We start from the raw sequence: 13401 nt of genomic DNA, 5'->3' as shown, positions 1-13401 counted from the left end.
GCTTTAAGAGTGCTCCCTCTTTAAAAGATTATAAAAATATCTTATAATTTTTTCTAAACCTTTATGGTTTTAGTACCTGAATTTTTAATCCATCCATATTTTGTACCTCTTGTAAGACAGAGATCTAACTTTATTTCTAACGAAACTGATAGCAAATTGCCTCAAGCCCATCTATTAAACGATCATTCCCCACTGATTTAAGACACCGGATTTATCCGACAAATTCTAAATACATGTATATGTGTGTGTACATATGCATATGTATATAATCATCTATTATTATCCTTAACCTATAATTGGAAAAGGAAATGGCAACCCACTCTAGTATTCTTGCCTGAAAAATCCCATGGACAGAGGAGCCTGGTAGGCTACAGTCCATGGGGTCACAAAGACTGAGTGACTTCACTTCACTTAACCTATAATTATCGTTCGTCATTATCTAATGAGTCACTCCAGGCCCAGAGACACAGCAAGTGGCCCTCATTAGACTTTCCATCTCAAACAGTCATCACTGTCCCAGGTTTCTCAAATGACAAAGACACATGGGTCCAAACTCTGCTGACACCACACAAGTGATGTATGCCAGGCATTTGACTGGAAGAACAGGGAGCATAAACTTGGTTTCACTACCTCCTTGACAGTTATCAGACTCTTAGTTAAAGAAATGACAGTTATTGATGTCTGAGAAAAGCCTATGCAGATCTCCATTCCTGAACAATCCAAAATAGGGTTTTGGATTAATCAAGCCAGAAGGATGGTATCCCTGAACTCATTGCTTTTTCTTTCCACTGAAATTGTTTTGACTATGCTTACTATCTGGCATGAAATCATTCGACTACTCAAGAGATTTTGAAAGATACAGCTTTAAGACTTCACATTACACCTTATACTCTATAGGGTCATTTTTTGATAAAAGGAAAATGCTCCCTGGCCGAACTTAGAGAAAGAATTGGGCTCCTCCTGAGTAACTGGCTTGATTTTACTTTAATACTGTCAACACTGAAATAACTATATTTTTCTCTCAGAGTCACGTATCATAATATTCAGATACATTCATGGCACTCATTCCGCAAATGAACAGGAACTCAAACCCTTTCTGTAGTAACTTTACTCCAAGCTCTTTGTGTTAACTTCACTCTAAGTTGTCTTCATTTTCAAAATTTTACTTTCTGCTTATTCTTGTTTCCTTATGTATATTAATCTTACAATATGGTAATATATTATGGAAAAGTATCTTAAATCCACCTGCAATGTGGGAGACTTAGGTTCAATCCCTGGATTGGGAAGATGCCGTGGAGGAGGGCATGGCAACCCACTCCAGTGTTTCTGCCTAGAGAATTCCATGGACAGAGGAGCCTGGCGGGCTGCAGTCCATCGGGTCCCAAAGACTCAGACACGACTGAGCGACTAAGCACAGGACAGTGTCTTAAATATACTTAAATATATTTTATAAAATGATGGGGTATAAATAAATACCAAAAAAAAAAAAAAAAACCCAGACCTCAATGATCAGAAGTGGGGATTGGAAAAGAACACATTTTCCAATCCTGTCTAAACCAGAGACCAGCAAAAAGCCTCTTTACATTCAGTGATATATTCTGATAGAAGTATCTAGCTCTAGATACTTTTAAAAATTACCAATTATTTTCCAAAGGTAAGTTTGTGTGATGCTATTTTGTTTGATATCATCATGTTCTTCTCTTTCTAAATTACACTCTCATCTGTATTTGCCAAAACAAATAAGACCTACTTGTGAATGTATATAATATACGTTATTTTCTAAAAATAGGAAACATATTTAACATGACCTTCTTGCAAAGCAGCATAAAATTTTGTTTTAAAAATTTAACTTCCTGCTTCTACCTTAGTATTTACTTATATCAATGCTGTTAATTCCTGACCATTGCCTAAAATAGATGTTGAAAGCCAACTGCTTCAACACCATTCAGCATACGTCAATAAGTGTATAAATAACTATATACACACAATTAAACCTTTATCATGGTACCAGTGTTCCTTTTTTTAAATGAAAATTTGATGACCCCAAAATAAGAGCCCCAAACCAGATGAACCCTAAAGCCTTCTCCAATTCTGAGTCTCTATGGAATTTAGAAGTAAAACAAAATAACATCAACTCTCTTAGCTCTCTCTTGCTCATCAAAATAATCCCAGTATGCTTTCTGAGACCTTGAAATATGCTAATAGGTTTTTAAGTAACTCATTGTTTTGTGACCCTATGGTTCTGTGAATTAAGATCATAAATAAAATTCTTTCAATGGAATTTGTGAAAAATTAGTCTAAAACCATACACTGACATTTACCTTTTTGATAACTTGGTGAGCAAGCCTAAAGACAATGACTCATAACAATTCATAATTTTTACAAGGCATAACTTTGAATTGCATAAGCTATGAACTTTAGTGAGCATGCAGTGATGAATCCCTTAACTAATTACAATACCAAACTTCCCAACTTTCTCACAGTGATGCACTCTTTTTAGCTTGTCATCATGTTCATATAACATTGCGGAAGTTCCCTGAAAATGACTAATACTTGGGACAAAAGTGAAAAGAAAATATGATGTGATCAAAGAAATTAATATTGGGGGGCAGAAAGTAGGAATACTAATGAGCTGTAGATTCCTCCAGGGTATCAAGAATAATAGATCCCTTGGTTATACTTTGATGCATTTCGTAGAGGAAAATCTATGCTGTAAGTGTAGTTATTCATTTGAAAGAATTGAGAGGAGAGCAGTATTTATCCCTTGTCCATTCTATTTGGCACTTGTGGTTTAATTATCAGTAGCTGTTTTGATGATAGGAGAGTAGAGTATGTTTTTTAAAGACTCTGGGTTGCCTCATCACAGTATGATAAGAAATTAAAGGACATGGAAACATCTGTGAAGGGAAAGAAATCTAAATTGACTCTTAGCTATGGAAGCTGGTCATGTACCAAATAAAAATAAGTCCCATGAACAAAACTTTTTCGTGAATTAACACTTTTTAAAAAATCTTTAAACTGACATGTACATAATTGCTATTTGAGCAATTATGCCTCAATTATTTCTTCCAACTAGACGGTAAGCTTGTTTTAAGTCCTGTTTTTATCTAGAGTACCTGACACACAGCAGACAGGGAACTAGGAAACTCTTGTTCCTGGGAACCCCTTAGATAATTGTTTTCCAACCACACGTGTCATCTGTGGTAGTGGATGCTGTAAGTGCTGCCAGGAACACCTTTGGGACTCAGCGTTTCAGTCGCTGGGAATATTGACCTTTGAGGACAATAGCTGGATCCTCTCTGGGAACTATTCTCAGTTGAGGACACCTGCCTCAGTCAAGTTTCCACCTCCCCCCACCCCCCAACCACCAACTCACTCCTGGGGCAGCCTGCCACCAATGTTTGCTCAAGGCCAAGATACAAAGTCTCACTTGCCTCATTTCAGAACAATTCGCATAGGCCACCTTAAGGACTCCTTAGCTGCAACTGCTTTGAAGTTCAGCGTTTCCTCCTCTCTAAGCTTCTGCCTCCCACTAGTTCCCTGGAGAACTTCTCAATAAGCCTCCTACATAATACTATTCTACCTCAAAGAAGAAAAAATAATACTATTTGCCTCAAAGTCCATGTACAGGAACTGAAAACACCAGCAGAGTTTTTTTAAAAAATACAGATTTCTAGACTTCATTCTAGGGCTTCTCTGATAGCTCAGTTGGTAAAGAATCCGCCTGCAATGCTGAAGACTCCAGTTCGATTCCTGGGACAGGAAGATTCACTGCAGAAGGGAAATACCACCCATTCCAGCATTCTTGGGCTTCCCTGGTGGCTCAGCTGGTAAAGAATCCATCTGCAATGTGGGAGACCTGGATTCTATCCCTGGATTGGGAAGAGCTCCTGGAGAAGGGAAAGGCTACCCATTCCAGTATTTTAGCCTAGAGAATTCCATGGACTATATAGCCCATGGGGTCGCAAAGAGTCGGACACGACTGAGCGACTTTCACTTCACTTCAGATCTCATTCTAGATCTACTAAAATAAAAAATCATATGTTTTTAAAAGTGTTAGTTTCCTAATCTGTATGTCAAAAGTCATCCTTAAAACTTTTCTATTCCCATCACAAAAGCAGGTGATTCTTCTGCTTCCAATGAACTTCTAGATCTCAAGACTGGCTGCTGCCTGGTTGTATACCTTTAAAAAAAAAACAAAACTATCTTCTATGACTGATTCACGTTGATGTGTGGCAGAAACCAACACAACATTGTAAAGTAATTACCCTCCATAAAAATAAGTAAATTTTTTTAAAAAGGTAAAAAAAAAATCTATGTCTTCTGATACAACACTTCTCAGCTAATGGCTTCTTTAGTATCTCTCACCTAAACAGGGTACTTAAAAGTTTGGGGAATACATGTAAATCCATGGCTGATTCATGTCAATGTATGACAAAAACCACTACAATATTGTAAAGTAATTAGCCTCCAACTAATAAAAATAAATGGAAAAAAAAGTTTGTTATTTCTTGTATTTACTTAGGCATGCATGCATGCTTAGTCACTCAGTTGTGTCTGACTCTTTGCAACCCCATGGACTGTAACCCGCCATGCTCCTCTGTCGATGGGATTCTCCCGGCAAGAATACTGGAGTAGCTTGCCATTTCCTCCTTCAGAGGATCTTCCCCACCCAAGGATCAAACCTGAGTCTTTTATGTCTCCTGCATTGGCAAGTGGTTTCTTCACCCACTGAGCCACCTGGGAAGCCCTAATGGACAGATTGATAGATGCCGATCAAATCCACATCTCCTGCACTGCAGGTGGATTCTTCACCAGTTGAGCCATCAGGGAGACCCATTTACTTAGGCAGATACCTATTAATCAGTGATTATAAAGCTGTACCTTCCAATATGTACAAATCAGACCTTTTTCAAATTCAAACAATTCATCAGAACCATTAAATGAAATGGATTTCAGGCTTGACACAGATAATGCTCTGTGGTCTACAATGAAAGGGGATGCAGATTGCATTAAAGGTTTAAACATATGGTAATCTCTAAACTCTGAGAGACAGTGAAGGACAGGGAAGCCTGGTGTGCTGCAGTCAATGGGTCGCAGAGAGTCAGACACAACGGAGCAACTGAACAACAACAAATCTCTAAATACTGCTTCAGACTTTGCCACGATAATCTTTCATATAAAGCCAGTATAATAGGTACGATCAACACTGCAATTTAGTGATTCTCCTCAGTAGTCTATTTTTCCTTTTTAAACAAGCTGTGATGGAAACATCTCCACCCAAACTATGATAACTGTATAAAACGCAAAATCCAAGGGTAAGCTTTTGAAAATTGCAAACATTCTTTAAAGGTAAACTTATTGGGCCAGCAATTGCAAAAATAAAAAAAATTAAAATGAGCACATTTTTTCCCTTAGGCTATTTTGATTTCAATGCACTTTCCCGTCTCAGTCCCTTTCTATAACACAAAGATTGGCTCTATCATATAACTAGCAAAAGAAAGATGAACATTTTCTCTTGAAGCTGGGGAGTTTGCATGCCAAGATTCCGTCTGCTGTGCCTGGAAACGTGCTGAGGCCTCAAAACTTTGAAAAATTAGTTTCTGAACAGAAATGCTGACCCCAGGTATCTGTATCAATTCCACCCTATGAATTATGCAGGTGCCATAGGCTGTTTTCACTAGACATGTTGTGCCCAACTCAGAGGCAGGCAAATAACAGAAAATCATTTCTCCTACTGTGAGTGTTCTCATATTTACCTGGGAATGTATGAAAGAGAAAATATGTTCCCACATCTTTCATCTAAATGTCAATCATCCAAATGGCTCAATAAAGGCAATGCACCCAAACCGCTGCCACCACACCACTACGTCCTAACCCTTCCAAGTTTGGAGCCTGGCAATTACCTGGAGAAAGCCTGGCAAAATGCAAACCCTGGGCCAAATCAACATGTTTTATACAGCCAGCAGATTAAGAGTGGTTTTTAGATTTTAAATGTAAATATAAATGGTTGGGGGGGAAATGAAAAGCATATTTCATTTTATACAAGTATTCCATGAAATTCCATATTTGTGTCCATGAAGTTGTGTTGGAATACAATCACACTAATTTGTGTGATATCCAGGGTTGTTTTCACACTGCAGTGACAGAGTTGGGGAGTGGCAACAGAGACCTCTGTTCTACAAAGCTATCTGGCTCTTTACAGAAAAAGTTCACTAACCACTGACCAAGTGTGTTGCAATTTTACAAGGTGCATACATCAAATTTAATCCAGTGAGGTGGAGGGTACTGTGTCTACTCTACAGGGCAAAAAAAAAAAAAAAGAGATGAGTTTTCCAAGGTCATATAACCAGTGTGAAGGAGAGTTACTCGTATTCTTTCACTTTGTCAAAAAGCTTCTCAAAATACAAAATCAAACTCATAGAAAAGTGGTCAGATTTGAAGTTTCCAGACGCAGAAGGTGAGGCTCTTAAAAGTATCTTGAGTGGTGAAGGGCCAAGGATCAAACTCTCGGAAAGCATGTTCTGCCTGACAGAATTAACCAACACTTATCACTCAAAGGACAAATAGAAGTTTCTCTCTTCAGCTCCTCAAATACTATCATGCCATGGAGCAGAATCCTGAACATGTCACCTTTCTCTGGGACTCCTTAATATTTCTCACACAGATACAGCAGATTCTTTCTGACAAGGTCAAACTCCTCTGAAATAGAGTTACTAAAGCAATTTTATACATTTTCTCTTAACATGCCACTGGCCTTGGCCTGAAGATCCTATTCAAGCAGAAAAAGCAGAGTTTCACCTTTTCCACTAAGTTTTCTCTCAACATTTTACACCTGAGTAGCTACAGAATTTATATGTTTAACCTTTATACCGTCCCTCTATTTATATATATCAAGGGAGGATATATAATGATTATCAATTCATTTGCTAAATGTGTTACAAATGCAAGGAGAAGGTAGAGTTCTACTAAATATAATGACCCAGCAAATGGTGAACTGCAACCCAGGAACAATGAGATTTAGCCCCTGACCAATATCTGTGTGACTTTGGGAAAGTCCTTGACCCTTCCTAGGTTTGTTTTCTGAACTATATATGGGCTCTTCTTATTTGAAATGACTTCTATTCATTAAGAATTGTTGAGTGTTTCATCATCTTTAATGTACCATACAGGTGGTAAATTAAAGGGAGAAAATGCACTTAAAGGACATAGGCACATAATGTTCCAAGGAGAATGGCACAAAAAGTAGGAATGATGATTCTTTTTTGAAGTTACATAAATCCATGACAAACATTATCTTGGTACCCAGGATTATCTTCGCTCTGCTTCCATGGGCATGGGCTTCCCCAATGGCTCAGATGGTAAAGAATCTGCCTGCTATGTGGGAGACCTGGGTTCAATGCCTGGGTCAGGAAGATCACCTGGAGAAGGGACTAGCAACCCACTCCAGTATCCTTGCCTGGAGACCCAAGCCCTCATCAGGGCTACTCTCCTCTTCACTTATCCTTGGCTAACCCAGACCAAGAGGGTGAACTGTGGTCCTTTCAGACCCGAACTAAGGAGGAAGGCACTCATATCCACAACCACTTTTCAGAGTGAAAGATCTCAGCAGCTTGAGAGCTTCAAATGTAAAATATCCTCTATTGTTGACCCATCTTATTTCATAAACTTGGGGTGTTTCTAAACAGTTTCACTCAAACTAGCTCTGCCTTGAGACCAGAATTTATAATCCTGAAGACCATCAACATAAAGGTAATTTTATAATCTCAAGGTCATCAATAAAGGATTTCTCAATCACCACAAATATTTTCATATTTCCACAGCTTTTTAAAGACTGTAACAACTGTTGAAATTTTTTTCAATACTATGACTTTATATATCACATTCATCAAAGTAGTTTACATTTAAATTGATTAACCACACCCCAGAGAGGGCTTAGAGCTACCACATTAATCTTCTAAAAGTTAACATTTCTTAACCAATAACAAAAATGAATAAAATAGGAATGCCGAGCAGAAGCACCTGATATGTAAGCCAGTGCTGCCTGGTTCTCAGAAATCTCTTTCCATCAGGTCATGTAGTGATGGGTTAAATCTTTTACTTTGCATGTCTGGTTATTTGTCCAAATAATAGGATCAACAACATCCTACATTCTTGGTAACGTTCTAAGAGTCAACATTTAAAGTTTTAGTTGCTTAAATTTGATACCATCATCAGAACTTAAATATAACTCAGTGCAGTCAAGGCTTGATTGAAGTAAATGAAAATACACAAACTACTTCAGAACAGTTAGAATATTTCTTAGGCTCCATTATCCATAATAGGCATTTGCAAGCAATACCATCATAGATTCTAGAGATGCTCTATGTCCACTATCAAGGGATAGTGACCTATTCCTAGAGGATGCTAAGTGCTGGGAAGGAGATGTGCCCACAAGTACAAGGCAAGATGAGAGGCATTCAAATTCAACATTAGGGAGGGGCCAACGACACCCTACGGGTTGAAGAGCCAGGAGGATGTTAGTTATGCGAAGGGGCTATGGAAAAGAGAAACTTCAGGACTGAGTATGTTCACGTGGAGAAGCACAGTGAACCCTAGATGCATATCAAGATGCCCCCGAGATTGCATGCATCCCAATTAGAGCACTAAAACTAGTCAGTCATGGTCTGAATATGTAGCATTTTGGCAAAGTGGCTAGAGGTGAAAATGCCAGGTCATGAAGAGTCATGGATGTCATGCTAATGAGCTTGAACTTCAACCTGAAAGCTATGCGAACCTAGGGGAGGATTTAAGCAGGAGAATGTCTAATCGGCTTCAACATTAAGGAAGAGGTAGAGAAAAGTTTGAGAAGACAGAGGGGTGAGTGGTGAAGGGGCAGAAATTTGAGAAACATGGACAATTTAGGAGTCTCCTGCAGTAATGCGGACAATACACTGCAATTTGATGTAGGAGGAACCACATGGACAGGGATGCAACAAGGAACATTCAAGTGAGACTTGGTGCTTTATATGAAGAGGATGAGTGAGTAAAAAACTAGAACTCCTGGATTTATGGCTTGTACAACTGTGTAGATTGTGGCACTAATCACTATAATGGGGAACACAGATAATGCCTCATTGATGGCATTGCTTTTGACATTTATGACATATAAACAATTTTACTTAGAGAAAAGATATATTTGTTGAAATTAACTTTCAAAAATGCCCTGAGGAGCAAGAATATTAGGCAAAACAACACAGAAAGAACAAGGAGAGATGGAATTAAGGCAAATTTTCACATATGCCCAAGCAAAATAAACAGCATCATAGGTTATGAAACAAGTGAGGGGAAAAAAAATAAACAAGAGGAGAGATTCAATGCTTGAATGTCAACCAAATAAAGAGTAGTGAAGAAAGATACAATACAGCTACTGGAAAGAAAGGTATGAAATCTGCCAGAAGCAGACAGTGAAAAAAAAAAAAAAAACAGGATAATTTCTTAAGAGGTGGTACTCTCACACAAGAAAATAATTCAAAGGATAAAAGAAACAGAAGATGCTAATTTTTATAAACTGCTTAATAGACACTACCAGGATCTGACTACTTAAATGAACGTCTAAGGAGGAGGGCAGACAATTTAGGAATTATGCCTGTACTTAGATCTAAAAGCTAGCAAAACAATACATGTTAACACGACTTTGTCAAAAGCAGCAGCTAAGCTCACACGTGCATCACAGTATCCCATGAAAAGAATAGCTTAGATCTAATGCTTTGGGTGTAATAAACTAAACTGCAATTAGAAGGCATTTTTATTCTCATACAAATATACTGAGACAAAGCCAGAAACCACTCTCAAGAAAAAAAAAAAAAAAAAATTGGCAAAGTTTCCTAAACAGAAGCCCCACTTACACCAAATCTGCTACCATCAGGTGCCAGACATCCACAGCAGGCACAGACGGCGGGGCCCCTCCTGCCTGCTTCACAGATTGCTGTCTGGTTGCAATCTCTCCTCATATGTGAGCTGGTGGAGCACAGAAAAGCCCCTGGCTCACCCCTATCAGTCATGGCTCCACAGTTCCACCCATCAAAATCAACTTAATTGCCCACAAAGATTATCCCCGAGTACTGCCTCTGTTTACCCAGAAAGCACTCCTTTACTCCCAGGCAAAGTTCAAGGAGAAATTCACAAACTGTCAAGCAAGTACAGACTAAGAGATGCAAGCAACCTTAGCTGTCATGCCTGCATCTCACTCGCATAAGCTCTGCATCTCTCCTTCCTTCATTATATCCACCTTCCATTTCTCGAATGAAAGCAGAAACCATAAATGGATACTTCTTTGTATAAATACACAAATAAGACCCAGAAGGACACATCAAATAGTAAACTGTGTGTGATTGTGGAAGACTTTGTTTTTTTGTTCCTTGTGCTTTTTGTTTCCTAATATTCACAGGTTAACATTTAAGAAATGTTATTTTTAAAAACCTTAAATAATACTATTTTGTTTTAAAAAATAATAATTTATTATTACAAAAATTAAAAAGGAGGTCGGCCAGTAAAGGGAGTCATCAGTTAATCATCCACATAGCCCCTCAAATACCTGTACTATTTATCAACTATGTGTCAGGAATCCACGACCACTAGCAATTGAAGAATACAAAATGTTGGGAAGTTAGTGGGAGCATCTAACATAGAAAGACAGTTATATCTTTAAAATATAACTTTATAGATGTTATAATAGAAAGATGGGGCTTCTCTGGGGGCTCAGAGGGTAAAGATTCCGCTTGCAATGCAGGAGACCAGGGTTTGATCCCTGGGTCAGGAAGATCTCCTGGAGAAGGGAATGGCAACCCACTCCAGCGTTCTTGCCTGGAGAATTCCATGGACAGAGGAGTCTGGTGGGCTACCGTCTATGGGATCACAAAGAGTCGGACATGACTAAGCAATATGAACAAAGTGTTAAAGAAAAATCCAGAATGAAGTAGAAATGTTTGTCTTTTATTAAACATGCATGTTAAAGGCCCTTTTCCATCACACACAGAAACAAAGACTTTTCAGATGGCCTTCCTATATTGCAATGTCTACCCTCTCCACAACTTATAATTTTATACAAGATTTGAGAAAAGCTAAGCAAGGAGACCCAATCAGTCCATCCTAAAGGAGATCAGTCCTGGGTGTTCACTGGAAGGACTGATGCTGAAGCTGAAACTCCAATACTTTGGCCACCTGATGCAAAGAGTTGACTCATTAGAAAAGACCCTGATGCTGGGATGAATTGGGGGCAGGAGGAGAAGGGGACGACAGAGGATGAGATGGCTGGATGGCATCACCGACTCGATGGACATGTGTTTGAGTAAACTCTGGGAGTTGGTGATGGACAGGGAGGCCTGGCATGCTGCGATTCACAGGGTCGCAGCGTCAGACATGACTGAGCAACTGAACTGAACTGAAGCAAATACTAGGACATCCTTCTTTCTCCCACTATATCATGCCAAAAATATAGGACCCAACAAAAAAATTGCATTCACTTAAAATCATAAGCCCAGAGACTGGACATTCACACATGTACCATGTGGCAGTCCCTGCAGATAAATTTCCATTTATAGCTATCTTAACAAAGGTCATGCAGGACTATGGTTCATGTTCAAGTTCTCATGCTCAAGAAGAAGGTGTGCCACCATTTATATCAACACTTCAAAGAATTCTCAATTTATCTCAAAATAAGAAAATGCAGTGAAAGCACAATAATTTGGACCTTCTAAAAAAGAAACCATGGCAATTTTATACTTTCAAAAGTATTTGGGAGCTCTGAGAAATTGGTATTTACCAACAAAACATCTCTCTCTCACCCCTAATTTCAAGACTTAATTATTTATTTTCCCTATCTCAACTTTGACAACTTCTTTGGTGTCATGTAGATTCTAAATGATTAAATAAATGGAAATATGGTTTTAGACCAAAAAATTTGAATCAGCACTACCTTTTATGCCTAGTTTAATTTTCTGAGAAGAGTTGACCCTTGAACAACATGATCTGAACTGCATGGGACCACTGAAATGCAGACTGTTCTCTCAATAAATACACGCTATAGTCTCATACAACTCTCGGGTTGATTGAATTCATGGATGCAGAACCATGGATACAGAGGAATCACATACAAGGAGGGCCAACTGTAAAGTTACAGGCAGATTTCAACCAAACATGTGTTGGGGGCAGGGGTGGCCTCAGCCTCAGAATTGTTCCAGCGTTACCTGTATTTCTCCCCTCATTTAAAATGATCCTTCAAAGTAAATGGCAGTAAGATTAAAGAATGTAAATCTCTAGTTTTAATACATTAGAGACTTTTTTTATCTAATAAGAAAAATCTAACATATCAATCAAACAAGAATATTTCAAGGGGCTATGTCTGAAACATCTAAAGAACAGGTCGCAATAAACAGGTACCTTTGATCAAGTTTCAGATTTAGAGGGAAAGGCAGGCTAGTAACAATGAAATAGCCACCTACCAGACAATCAGGGGAAACAACCCAAACCAAGATTGGTGATCAACTGGTGTGATAGATATTTTAGCCAGATCATATTCACATTGGAGAGGGCAATGACAACCCACTCCCGTACTCGTGCCTGGGAAATCCCATGGACGGAGGAGCCTGGTGGGTTGCAGTCCATGAGGTCATTAAGAGTCAAACACGACTGAGTGACTTCACTTTCACTTTTATGCACTGGAGAAGGAAATGGCAACCCACTCCAGTGTTCTTGCCTGGAGAATCCCAGGGATGGGGGAGCCCGATGGGCTGCTGTTTATGGGGTCGCACAGAGTCAGACACGACTGAAGTGACTTAGCAGCAGCAGCATATTCACATGCATATTTTTAAGAAACTGGGCATTAACAAGGGGCATTAGATACCACAGACAGGAATATCCAAATGATAGTCTCTCTCTCTCTCTTACACACACACAAACATATACACACAGGTGGGGCATTTCCCCGCTAACAACTGGTGCCTTCTAAACATAGTATTGCATGTAACAAGAATCTACAAGAATCTAATGAACACAATGACAAGAATCTAATGAAAACAAATACTTTCAATCCTCATATGTGCATATGTGTATATGTATATACATGTGAATATAAGGAAATATGTATATCGAAGAAAATCTCACTGTAGAAATGTTTCCTTGTTAGAGATGGTTTTGCCATTGTTATTTCTCATTCTCTTTTCTTAATCTAACCATTCCAGAACATTCTGAATGCACAGTGCCTTCAATAGGAAAAGTTTGAGTTCTTAAAACATTATGGCTCTCTGAATAAAAAAGGTTCCCATCAGCTGTTTCTTAAATCTGTATCTCCACTGGCATTATCTGTGAGTGTCAAGATATAAAAACAATCAAACAGCTGTGTACAAAGACTTTATCACAGAA

The sequence above is a fragment of the Cervus elaphus genome, chromosome 32, assembly GCF_910594005.1.
Source record: "Cervus elaphus chromosome 32, mCerEla1.1, whole genome shotgun sequence".
NCBI classification, from domain to species: Eukaryota; Metazoa; Chordata; class Mammalia; order Artiodactyla; family Cervidae; genus Cervus; species Cervus elaphus.
The sequence above is the reverse complement of the archived record's forward strand: the minus strand, read 5'-3'. Positions refer to the sequence as shown.